Raw genomic sequence first — 13,589 nt, 5'->3', positions numbered from 1 at the left:
CTTTAAATTTTTATTTTTGTATTGCAGCCCGTTTTCCTTTAAGGAAACAGGCTGCATTACAAAAAGAAAATATTGCTTTATTTAAAAAAACAATCACAGACATGGTGGTCTGCTGACCTAAGCAGGCCATCGTCTCTGTGATTGTGGTCATTCCAAATGGGTTGCAAATTGCGACCTACCTCATGAATATTGATGAGGCAGGCCCATTTGCGACCCATTTGGGAATTGCTAAATGTGTCCCAGACACATTAGTACATTTGACTTTGTGAGTCTCTAATTGCAAGCCACAAAAAATCGCAATTAAAGACTCGCAAAATCAAACGGTCGTAAATCTGGCCCCAAGCCCCCTATAGAATGCAAGAACATCTTTATGGTCATTGGACAAGACAGAGTCCAATATGCACAATGTAGGTACTGGGTAATGCTGCCAGCAAATGGAACAGCAGCCACGAGACAAATCACCTGGTAAAAAAATATCTCAGCAGGTATGACTCCATAAAGTGACTTATCTGAACAAGCTAGACTATTCTTAACAATGTCAGGGACTGTAACAAAAAAGTACAGTACAACACAGGGAAATGAATACTAAGCTTAGGATTAGATTTTTTTTTTTGAGTTTTATATAGCGCTAACCTGACCTGACGGTATCGGAGCCCTTTACAACATTGTTTCATGATAGTTAACATAGTACAGCAGTCTTAAAACTTAAAGTTTGGTAGTCCAAGAGTGCTGAGGCCTCTTGAGGTAGTGGTTGAGTCCTGAGGTAGCCTCGTTGAATGCTTTATTGAGGTAGACCGAAAATCTTGAGGCAGCTTAATTTTATTGCACATTTTTCTTGAAGCGGGCTGAGGTAGATCTGAGCGGTGTAGAGTCAGAGAGCACCAGGGTCAGGGATAGCGTGAGGGCAGTGGCTATCCATTAGCGAGGGAGCAATTCAGGAGGAGGGCTTTTAGGTGTTTTTTTAATTTAGTGAAGGACGGGATAGTTCTGATGTCTGCTGGGATGGAGTTCCTGATTTTTGGTGCAATTCCAGCAAATGACCTCGCATCTGTTTTGTGTTTGCGTGTTCTCAAGGGGATGAGAAGGAGGGAGTTCGAGCTCCTGAGGTTTCTTGTCTGTCTGACCCTCTCTCATAACCTAAAAATTGCAGCAAATATACTCGAGCGCTGCAAGTCAATGCTGGAGATGTGATGAGAGAATGGGGGTTGATGTTACACATATGGTAGGAATGGTCAGGCATCCAGGTATATTGGAAAGAAATTCGAACTCATTGATAGCGCCATAGGGACGATGACCGACTGTAGTCCTGAATTCTTTTTTCCATACATTTGAACGTTTTCTCAATTGTGTGGGGGCAAGAAGATGGCCACAACTTGCCACTTTCTGGGAGTAGCCAAAAACCAATGGCTTCCTACTGGAAAAAGACAGAAACCCTATCAGTAGCCCAGTGAAAACGCTCCTTATTGCAGGTCATGCCCGTGGCAAAAAAAGCAAGCTTTATATTAACACACCACCAAGAAGCTCAGGAAACAAATGAACCCACTGATTGGCTATTTCAGATATTTATCATGATAAAGATATTTCCCACTAAGATTGAGAGCACTTGCATTTTTGAGAATAACAACATTTAAAAGTGACTCCAGTACAAAGGCATACTAAGGGGTATATTTACTAAACTTTTGAGTTTGGGTCACAAAAGTGATGCACACCAATGCAAAATCGTTTTCTCTAACTTACTTTCCCACACAAAACTTGTTTTGTGCAGGAAATTCACTTGAAAGTAGTGTCTAGCACTGTTCTGCATTTCTTAGCACTAAGGGGTCGTTCCATGTGTGGTGCAAGGGTGTTCCTATGAAGCCCCTTGGGATTTGATGCAAAGCCCTATACTAAAAAAAAAAAAGGGGCAGATTTACAAGCCCCTTACGCCACATTTGCGCTGCCGTTGTGTCACTTTTGTGAGGCAGCAGCGGCGCAACGCCATCGCCATGCTGTGGGGTATTTACAACGTGATGCATCTAGGGAGGTGCGTCACGTTGTAAAGTCCTGCACCACATGTGGGTGTTCCGGTGTGGGGGGGCGTTCCGGCGCAGCAACCCCTTGCAAAAGTGGCTGAGTGAAATCTACAAGATTTCACACAGTCACTTTTACGGCCATGCTGCGTCAAAACCCTGCGCCTGCTTGTAGCAGGTGTAAGGATTGTCGCAGCATGTTAGGCATAGGGACACCCCGAGCCTTGCTGGAGCTGTGTCGCGTTTGCAATGAGACTCCAGCAATGCGCCGCCTTTCCGCCGGGAGATGCAACACTCATCTGCCCACCTGTGCGCCATGGTGCGCCATATTGTAAATGCGGCGCATCAGTGGTGGTGCACGGATGGGCAGATGTGTTGCAACTCTTCTGGCGCATACCTGCTGATTAGCAGAGATGCGCCAGAAGTTGTAAATCTGCCCCATAGAGTTTTGCACAAAAATCATCCTTTTGAAATAACTGCTATCCAGGATAAATGCTTATATTTCTCCTTTTTTTCCTCCAACTTTGCATGTGTACTGTACTGTACAGCACACATACAAAGTTGGAAAAGTTTTATAGTTAGTCCAAGTATAGTGTTTTGTACTGGAAGGGTACCCTCACAATACACAACCATACTAGACTCATGCAGACACCTTTGCACAGCCTGATTGTGCACAGGCGCTTGAGAGAGAGGAGGAGAGTGTCTTGTCTCTGTAGAAATGGCGCTGTTCTGCTCCCTCCTTCTTACACCGAGCAGCACAGTACAGAATTTAGTAAAAAGACCCCCAGATATGAAGGGGTCTGGTAGGACTCTGAGAACAACTGATGTGCAGAGTGTTAAAGGTGGCTCAGAGGAAGAGGAGGGTGATAGTTAAGTCAACAAGTTGGGGAATTCAAGGACCTGAGTGATATATGGAAATGCCTAGCGTTCCAGTTTGGACTCTGATGAAAATGTGTAATGCAATGACTACCTACTTTTATGGACATGTTTTTTGTTCCGAATAAAGCCTTATGAAATGAAATGACTACCTACCAAAGGGTCTGGAATATGTCGATTATATAAACGTTGATTACCATACTGTGCTCCTTGAAGACACCAGAAGGTATTTTGTTATCCTGAAAAATAATAAAATGTTCTACACAAAGATTCTACTGTGTCCTATATGGTTATATCAGTGATAAGTATGTTGTGGGCAGACACAATTAATTAATTCTTTACACCTTGTAAATACATCCCTGCATGTTTCCACTCGCATAGGTGTAGTTGTTGCTTGTTTATTAAACAGAGGCACCAATTAATTAAGCATAGAATTGCTACGGACATTGTAGAACACACCTACTTAATAAGCAGACTGCCTGTACTACAGTGAAAGATAAACATCCGGTACGTGTAAAGCCTATCTAGTGGGAACCACACAGACAGCCGAAAGCAAACATAGCTACTTAATTCTAGCATGGACATGACAGTCCAAAAACTCCTTGCTTTTTCTTGCATGCTTACAACAGGAGAGTCAGCCTGTGACAATAGTGTTCCACGAGGTGACAACTCCACCTGGAGAACACATGTTCAAGATTAATGGCATTTAGACCTCAAAATTAAGCATTAACAAATCTACTTTTGCAAAAAAGGGTATTGAATAATTTGGTTTCTAAGAAATTGTAAATGTCATTAAACTTGAAAAAGTCTATTAAACAGTCTAAGTGACATTTTTTTCAGTAATGATACTCTATAAAATAGCTTTTCTATGGAATCACATACAACTGACAAGGGCATTGCAGTAGAAAATGGTGTTTGACCTGTTTAGGAGTACAATTTCGCTGCCTAGCACACAGCGCTGGAAAGTAGGGGGATCCTGCTGGACCCCCCATCCCAGGGAAACGTTGAATTTGTCCTGGTGTCATTTTCCGACACCAGGACATGATTCAGCTGCGCCTGCAAGTTGTCTGCATTCCGTTGGAGCAGGAAGCTGCAGGCAGTGACAGGATTTTCTTTTTTCCACTTCCAGCAAAGGCCTGAATTGAAGGATATCGGCTCTTCTTTTCCTGGACTGGGAGTCACTGAAGCCCAACATTTAGATGCAATTACTATGGCACACAACATATCACTTCAGAAGTACTTTAGATAAACTATGACTTGGAGGCAGTTTTTGTCACGTTGTTCAAGGGCCCATGTAAGAAATGTGCATGAACTGTAAGAATGCAAGATTCGTCTGTTTGTATGGGCAATTAGACAAATAATGACTTAAATGGCACATACTATTTTATATGTTATTGAATTCTTTCATAGCGCTACTCATCCCACTGCAGGGTGTCCTAGTGCTTTACATCATAAACAGAGACCCAGTAAATCATACAAGTACATACATGTACAGGAAATGTTAAATAAGACAATGAGGGTTATAAGGTGTATATATCGTCCCTACCTGTAGACATTATAATCCCCTCAAAATTGCAGGGCACACAGATCAGGAATGCAGGTCTCTTAACCCTGTAAAATATTTTAAAATGCAGCCTCTTTGTGACCAAAAAAAGTAAGTTAAAACAGATTTACTGACACATTTGTTATTGTTGCCAATTTCTTTGCAGCATTTTTTTTAAATACTTGTTTGCATTGATTGTCGGACTCTGTTTTTCAAGCTCCACCCCCATGACCCCACCCCCTTTTAGCTGCCACACCTTGAGCCCCAATTTTTGGGTTCTCGGAGTGAATGTTTTCCAATTCCAGCACTGTTAGCATTTTTTTCTAAAGACATTTTGTGTATTTGACAAGTATAAATTAAAGTCAAGTCTGAACATGGGAACATAGACTACTGGGAAGAAGTGTAGACAGGCTGCGCAGTCTTTATTCTGCCCTGTCTGTACTTTTCTTTGGGTAAATAAGCCAACTGCGGAGAGTCTGGTCACGGCAGAAAGGAGCTGGGCACCACAGGGAATGTATGTCTATCACTAGCTAGTGCAGCCATAAGTATGATGGTGTCGATATGTACATGTAAGAGGTTTTGGAATGAGTGGTTGTAATGTTACACTATGTTTTGGTTAAATTTTGAGACCAGTGATAAGATACGATATTAAACATCCATAAGAGAAAACACTATCCAACAGCGTGAGTGTATGCATGAATTAGGCCCATGATGCAGTTACAAAAATTATGAGCGTGCAACTTAATTTCAATAGTTTACAGGGCCCTCTGGGGTTACTTAGAAAGGCTAGCCTGGCTGCTCTGGCTTCTGTGGTTATAAGAGCTTCCAGCTTCCGAAGACTGTCTGCATCGCTCTGCTAATAGTACATGAACAGCTCTTTAACTCGGGCAACCGTTTCCAAAACCCTTCCCTGGAACCTGCAAGGACCCTAGCATGGTCTTCATTGACCATGCCAAGTGTCAGCGATGACTATTCGTGGTGTGGACACAATTCACCCACTTGGTTCTACAGTGATATATTTACCCAAGAGGCAAATGAGTTTCACTTCACTTTTGCCACCTTGCTTCGGTCACAGTGGGTTTCCTCACGCACTGATATCCCTAAACGTTCCTACTGCCTAGAACAGAGCAAAGGTTGGCCAATCCCCCATCATCTTTTGCCTGGGCCTTCTATGGAGTTACTTTGCTTGTTATTTCGTTCACTACCATAGCATGCCCAAAGCATTAACAATCTTTGTGCTTGCTATCTATTGGAGTGGGGGGAAGGCGCCACAATTTGAGGCACATCTGCAGTTTTCAGGACTACAAAATAATTAGCTGTACGGGGAGTGACTGTATTATCTGTTATTATGAGGGGGTGTTATGATAGATGCAAAGATAAATTACTATGGTCATAAAATCCGAAAGTATAAGTTCCCCCATCATTCCTCATTTCTCAGGAGATTCTCAAGGTTAACCCCTAACCCTCGTTAATTTCGCATCCGCTGAGTTAACGGGACCACTGGTATGTTTACTCCAGAAGAGAGGAATTAATACCCTCTACATGTGCCGATCCAGCATTCCCAAGTCATGTTACTAGGAGCATGCTTTATTTATTTTGTGGTTCTTACTTGAATAGTATGTTGCACAATAGGTATTCTCACTTATTGAGGAGTTGAGCTTTCAAGAGCTGATTAAACTTGTGTATATCCATATGAAAAGGTAGCAGAGGTAGCTGTGTTTACACTTGTTGAATTAACACTTTACTGTAATTTTCCCAATGTGAAATCATTGAGTAAATCTTTGCAAAGAGCTGCACATCTAAGGGAAATATAACTTGTGAGACTGTTTTGTTAATCAAAAGAGAAATACTTCAAAAATGTTTATTTTTACCAAATATAATTATATTATTCTTTTAGCTTAAAACTTGAACAAATATGTACATTTTCTAAACTAACTTTCAGAATTGACAATTTTCCAGTATTCTGGTTGCTTAGAAAAAAATGTTGTGTTGAATTATTTCCCGCATTGGCAGTACTTAGTAGTTTTCCTCTTAAAAGAAATAAAGAGATAATTCTGATTTATTTATTTTGCCTCCCATTGCAATAGTGAATGGCTCCCACACCATTCTCTACAAGTAATATCCGAGCTGCTAAATTATGCTACTTTTAATAATAATTTATACCTCGTGTATTCTGGATCAAAGGTACAGTAGAATCATAGCCATAAAACACAACTTTCCTGAGGGGGCTGATGTTGGACCAGTGAGTCCAGCCGGTGCCGCAGTCCTACGTGTGTACCCGCCATATTTTTACACCAACCACCATTTATTCGGTACAGGCCTCTAATCTATGGTACCATTGAGAAGCCCACTTAAGTTGCTAAAGCCATTCAAGGGATTAGTTGAAGTTGACAATATCCCTCAGCTGGGTATTTTGCCCCTGTCAGTGACCACTGGACCTCAGCTAGTATAACTGATCTGACAGTGGATTGTTGGCTAGTTTTTTTCTTAAAACCAGAGTTTGCTTTCAAATCGTAGTGTTTTAGATTTGAAGAATATCTCAGCAGTCACAGCACAAGGAGGCTGAGCTAACCCTCCCTGAACATAGGGCTGCAGAGAAAGCAGGGTGATGGGTAGACCCTTCTTAAAAGGGCTTGAAAGCTATGGCACTTTCTGTCTTACACTTAGAGCCATTGAGGTTCACGGTACAGAACTAAGATCGAAACATTTCACAAGATTGCTCAACACTCACGTTGCTATTTTGATGGTAGCGCCTGCCCAAATGTACCTGCCTGGAAATAAACCTACATGGTTTGTTCTCAAATGCATATCGCTTGCCTGACAGTCAGGTTATTGAATGTGCTTTATATATCAAACAGTATATGTGGTTCAAGCACGCTGTCTCCTCCTGGACGGAGAATTAACTACCTTATTTATTCATGTGGCCAGAAGGGAAGGTTGGTTATCCGATTGGAGTGAAATATCAAATGAAGCCGTGGAACACATCCGGTGTTAAAAACACTCACTGCACAGATTTCCCAGCAACCACTAAGTCTCCATGTGCTGTGTTGCTTTGAATTCTTATGTACAAGTTTGTGTGTCCACGAGCATGTTGCACTGTGGAATGTTCTCTCTTGCTTTGCGTTCTAGGTTCATTGGGGGGAGTTGGTAGATCTGTGCCGGAGAGAGCACTGATCAGAGGTGTTTCTCCAGGCTCCTCAGGATTAAAGGGACTACTTGGTATTACTGTCTCCTCTACTTTCATTTCACTGGCGACGAGGACCTGTGGAGCCAGTGAACCACCCGTGTGGAAGAGGGAAGAATTTAATTATTCTACAAACTTTTTTCGCCTGCCGTGGAGTTTTGTATTTAGGGTTTCAAATATCGTGTCGTGATTTGAACCTATCTAAAAGCAGCTATTAGCGGCGTTGGATCAAACATTACTTCTACCTTCTGTGTAAGTAGCTGAGGGAAGCTGGATCTTTTGAATCCTGGACGCTAAACCGGCTGCCACGAGGTCTTGTATTCCGGGGCACCGATCTGCCATAGTGCTTCGGGGAACGGTGCCGCCACTAGTTCCGCTGTGGGTAGATAACCCCTGAAAGCCTGCATGTGTGAACGAGAGAGTGCATCAGCTACATTATTCAGTATCCCCGGCACATGTCTTGCCCCGAATTGTACATTCAATCTCATGCATCGCAATACAATTTCTTTCAACAGTCTCAAGATCCACTTGCAGCGTGCAGCCTGGTGATTAATGCACTTGACCACTGTCATGTTGTCTGACCAAAACACCATAGATTGGTTTCTAAAGTCTTCCGGCCATGCCATCAGAGCCACCCAAATGGGGAATAGCTCCAAGAATCCAATGTTACCTGTTAGGCCACTTGAGTGCCACCACGCCGGCCATGTTTGCGCCGACCATCGGTTTCCAAAGATCGCGCCAAATCCCACACTCCCCGCCGAGTCGGTCCACAATCCCAGTTCGTCCGACGAGGCTGGGGGTTTGTTCCACACCACTCGACCGTTGAAATTCGCCAGGAATGCTAACCAAGTGCGCATGTCCTGGCGATCCGTGCGGTGGTGTCCTTCCTTAAGGCCCACCATAGCTTGTGCTATGGAACGTGAGAAAGGGCGAGCCATCGGCATCACTCTTAAGGCAAAATTAAGCTGACCTACTGTCTGTTGCAACTGATGCAGGGTCACCTTATCTTTACGGAGACATTGTACTAAGGAAGCCCTGAACTTGGCCACCTTCTCAATTGGCAGACGGAAACACCCCTCAACTGAGTCCAGCTCAATCCCCAGAAACTCCATTGAGGTAGATGGCCCCACCGTCTTACCTGGCGCCAATGGGACCCCAAACTCCCGCATGAGTGTGCAGAAGTCCTGTAGCGCTTGTGCACATTCCCGAGTGCCCGCCGGACCTAGGAAAAGGAAATCATCCAAATAGTGCATCACCTGTCTATGCCCTGTGGCCTCGGTGAACGCCCATTCCAAAAAGGAGCTAAACATTTCAAAATAGGCACATGAAATTGAACAACCCATGGGCATACATTTATCCATGTAATATTTCCCTTGAAACGTGAATCCCAGCAGGCGCTGGTCCTGAGGGTGTACCGGGAGTAACCTGAATGCCGATTCAATGTCTGATTTTGCTAACAATGCACCGGGGCCCAGGCGATTCAACAGAACGACTGCGTCATCGAACGATGCATACCTAACCGAGCACACCTCGGGGTCAATAGCCTCATTTACCGAGGCCCCCTTAGGGGCCGATAGATTGTGGATGAGTCTATACTCCCCCGGGTCTTTCTTCGGAACCACTCCTAGAGGAGAACACACAAATTCCGCAACTGGCGGGCAGATAAATGGCCCCGCTACCCGCCCCAAGCTGACTTCTTTTGCTATCTTTGTGGCCGCCACCGCCGGGTTGTGCTGAATAGACAGTTGGTTTTTACAATAGGGGCTCCCCCGAAAATTTCCCGCCGGGATCCTGAAGCCATACAAAAAGCCATTCCTCAAAGTCCCGGCGGACACATGATCTGGGTATCGGTTCAGCCAGGGGGTCAAAGCCAAGATATCAATGGGCGAAGATGTCTGCTTCCAAGGCACCACATCAATCCTGCTTGGATCCCCCCTTTCCTCCTGCACCATTGGACTTGGATCGACAACTAGCATCAGGGTGTGAGGAATTCCCACAGCCCGAACAAGCATGCCGGAACCTACACGTTCCTTGAGGCCTGGTACAGGTTCCTTTGTTGAATCCCCAACAAACCCCCCGCTTGCCTCCATTCCCGCCGGACCTGGGATGCGGATCCCCTCTGGAGTTCGCCCGAAAGGGCTGTGCCAACTTCTGATGGAACGTCCTAGATATGCTCGTGCTTGGTACCGACGTACCCGCCGGTCCCGGCAAGAGCTGAGCATGCCATGACACCGTGTCCAGACAATCCCATGTTAAAGCCTCGTTAAACTCCTTCGCTTTTCTAAAGGTAACATCGTAACCCTTCCATTCATTTCCCCCGTACATTGCATAGAAATTCATGATCCTGTTCTGATAACATGACAAGTCAGGCAACACTTCTGGTTTACGCTCACCAATAATTGCCGTAAAAATAGAAAAGGCCCTGACCCAGTTCACCATGGCCTCATCGACTCTGAATTCCGCCATCTTGGCTCGCCATACGCTGGGGTGCCACAAATCTTTCTGGGTCTTTGCATATTCTAACTCACGATGGTCAGTCAAAAGTGAAAACATGTTGATGTATTTATCACCCCATACCATCTCTTTCGTAGCCATGGGAATGTGCTGCGATAAACTTTCCCGCCTTGAAGGTACTGGACCCTCCCCCACCAATGGCAACGCTCTCTTACCGGGTTCAGCCGTCTTCCCAGCCGTGTCCGTTGTCTTCGCCCGACCGTCCGTCGTGGCCCCCTGTCGCCACCTGTGGGGGAATAGAAGGTACATTCGCCGTCCCGGCATCCCTTGACTGCCGCAACTGCTCAATAATTAATCTGGCTTCTTCAGCTGGGTCGCCCACAGCCACTGATCCCCCTGCTCCTTTCTTTAGCCATGGTAATACTGCCGCTAACTGCAGTACCAGCTCAGGGGGCATTTGGTCATCCCCAATTGGCGTGATCATTACGGGGATTGGTAAGCCCCCATCCGGACCTGGTACCGGGCTCTCTACCGGCGCGAATGGGTTGTCCGCGCCCGGGCTTGACGGAGTTACTTCTGGGACTGGGACCTCACTAGAACCCGCTCTCCCCTCTTACCCTTACCCCCTGGGGCGACATTCGGCAAGGCCGGTCCTATGACTTTTTTAGGCCGTCCCGAGGGGGCATTCTGGGCCGCCATCTGCTTCTTGATGGCCGCTAAGCCACGACCGAGCTCATCCACTTTACCCATCTTTCGGTCCATCACCGCTACCCGGTTCACCAAGGTGCGTAGCATCCTCTCCATCTCGGAGCTCTTTCCCGCTTTCTTGCCAGACATGACTTCGGTTACTCCGTTCGACTTGATCCGCTAGAGTGACCCGATCTTCCACGCGCCTGACACTGAAAGAGAAATAACAAAGATTACAAGTTCTCAAAAATTGCAGCTTGTTCCTTAGAGGGCTCACGAGCGACGAATGGTGCAGCCTTCAGAGCACTGGAACAAGAGGAAGCTTCGTTGGAGTCCTGCTCTATTTATCCATCTGCAGGAGGGCGGGGCCCGCCTCAGGTACGCCCATCCGTGCGGACTTCCGGGCGGGTGTTTTAGGACAACCCCTTCTGGGCGGGAAGGGCGTGCTCAGGCTACGCCGCTTTGGGCATACCAGCCGGGACACGCCCCCGCCCACAATGGTTTCCCGGGGGATCGGGGCACCCATCCATACGTTCGGGGGGACCGAGTGGTCTTCCCTTTCCATTCTACCTTCTGTGTAAGTAGCTGAGGGAAGCTGGATCTTTTGAATCGTCGATGGATCATACCTGCCGTTAGGGACCGCATCATTCAAGTGACGCCAAAGTTCCTTTCTGTGTCTCGATTTGGCATTCAATCCCTGGAAGCTCGAAGCTCGTCCATGCTGCTGCGTGTGTGACGTCTGCTTCTTCTTCACCCGATCACGGGACGACACACAACGAGACAACGTCACTGTTTGGAAGCGTCTCTACGTGGGTCATGTAACGTGACCCCCTCGGTGGCCATCTTTTTTTTTCTTTCAAGAGCTTGTATTTGGTTGCCTGGTTACCGGATTTTCGGCAGTGAGCAATACAGGAGCCTTTCCTTTGCCGATTTCTCGCGCTATTATCTTACTACAATTGGGTTATATTGAACATATTTCAGGTACTGTGCCACATGGGAGATTATTGTGACATTTATTTCAAGAACCTTTCTATTAAGTTCTTGGTCCTGTTTGTTTTGGTATTTTTCATCTTACCTGCTAACTTTCTCTTCACCTCACCATGTCCACGGAAGCTTCAAGCACCAATATAGTAAACAATGCCAATTTTAGTATATCTTCTCCACAACCATTTTGGGTATCTAGTTATGAACCGCCCATTAAATGCACAGAATGGAAAGTTTATTTTGTTAATTACATAGAAGCAGTGGATGAAGCAAAGAAAATGGCAGCTGAACAAAAGAAAAGATTATTACTACATGCACTCGGTCCGATGGGCATTAAGACTTTTCACCAGCTAACTAGCAATATTACCTCTGGAGACTTTAATGTTTTTCAGTGTGCCTTACTACAATTAGATAATTATTTTAAACCTAATGTAGGCATGGGGGTCACTAGGTTTACATTTTTTCAAAGAAAACAGTCAAAAACCGAAAGCATTGATGACTACGTATCAGATTTGAAAAGACTGGCTCTGGATTGCAGATTTGGAGCTTTGCATGACAAGTTGATTTGTGATCAGATTGTCATGCATACTTCTAATCCTGCTATCCAAGACAGATTGTGGGTGAATGGGGATGCCTCTCTTGATGATGTGGTAGCTATTGTAAGGAAGGCAGAAATTTCTGGTCGTTGTGCTGTTGCGATAAAAAATGATACCCAAAATTTAACTTTAATTGGTAAAACCAATATCACCAAGGACTTCAATAGAAGTACTCCCAGGTTTAGAGATAAACCACCCTCTAGAGATCAGGCTAAGTGCTACAGGTGTGGCAGTCTTGATCGTCTTTCCCACAGCAAATCTTGCCCGGCCATCAAGCAAAAATGATCCAATTGCGGTTTAGGGGGTAATTTTTTCTAAAGTGTGTAATAGAAGAAAAAATTCAAAGATTAAGTATGTGTCTGAAGATATGTTTCCAGCGAGGCTCGGGATGACTTTGTTGCTGACCCCAATGATATTCTAAATCATGAGCTATTTATGAGTTTCAGAAGCAACTTAATGCTCAATGTCAATGGTGCTATTTGCACTAACAAACCTGTCTGCAACATGGTAATTGGTGGTGTGAATGTTGACATCATTGCTGATTCTGTTTCACCATACACCATAATTGAAGAAAAATTATGGAAAAGTAAATTTGTTGGAAAAGTTGGTGAACACCTGTTAGAACCAGACATTCATCCAGAGGGTTACAGTGGGGAAAAGATTGATTTGATTGGTTTCAGGTGGTTTGTTTTTGAGTTTAAAAACAGACAGTGCTGTGCTAAACTATATGTTGCAAAAAGTGGTCACCCTGTTTTAGGATTACTGGACTAGAAACTGCTTCACATTATATTAGATCCCAACAGCAAAGAAGAAGTGTTTGTTCTTGATGAAGGTTCTTCCTTAGGCGAAGATATGAAGAAAAAGTTTCCCTCTGTTTTTAGTGGTAAATTAGGTAAATTACTTGGTTTTGAGCATTGTATTCATCTCAAAGGAAATGCTGTGCCTAAAGTTCATCGTTGTCATATTATACCTATTCTAGTTAAAGATGAGGTTTCTAAAGAACTTGAAAAATTAGTAAATGCCAAAGTGATTGAGCCCATAGAGGCTTCGGAGTGGATTTCTCCAGTTGTGATCGCTAAACGCTCCAATGGGAAAATCCGGCTCTGTGTGGACCTCCGCTATCTCAATAATAATATCATAATTGACAGATTTCCCCTGCCAAAAATAAATGAAATGGTTAGTTGCCTCAAAAATGCTTTATGGTTTTCCACCATCGACCTTTCTTCGGCATATCATCAAATCTCCTTATCTGAAGA

Source organism: Lissotriton vulgaris, chromosome 5, assembly GCF_964263255.1.
Source record: "Lissotriton vulgaris chromosome 5, aLisVul1.2, whole genome shotgun sequence".
Taxonomy (NCBI): Eukaryota; Metazoa; Chordata; class Amphibia; order Caudata; family Salamandridae; genus Lissotriton; species Lissotriton vulgaris.
Note: the sequence above shows the minus strand (reverse complement) of the source record.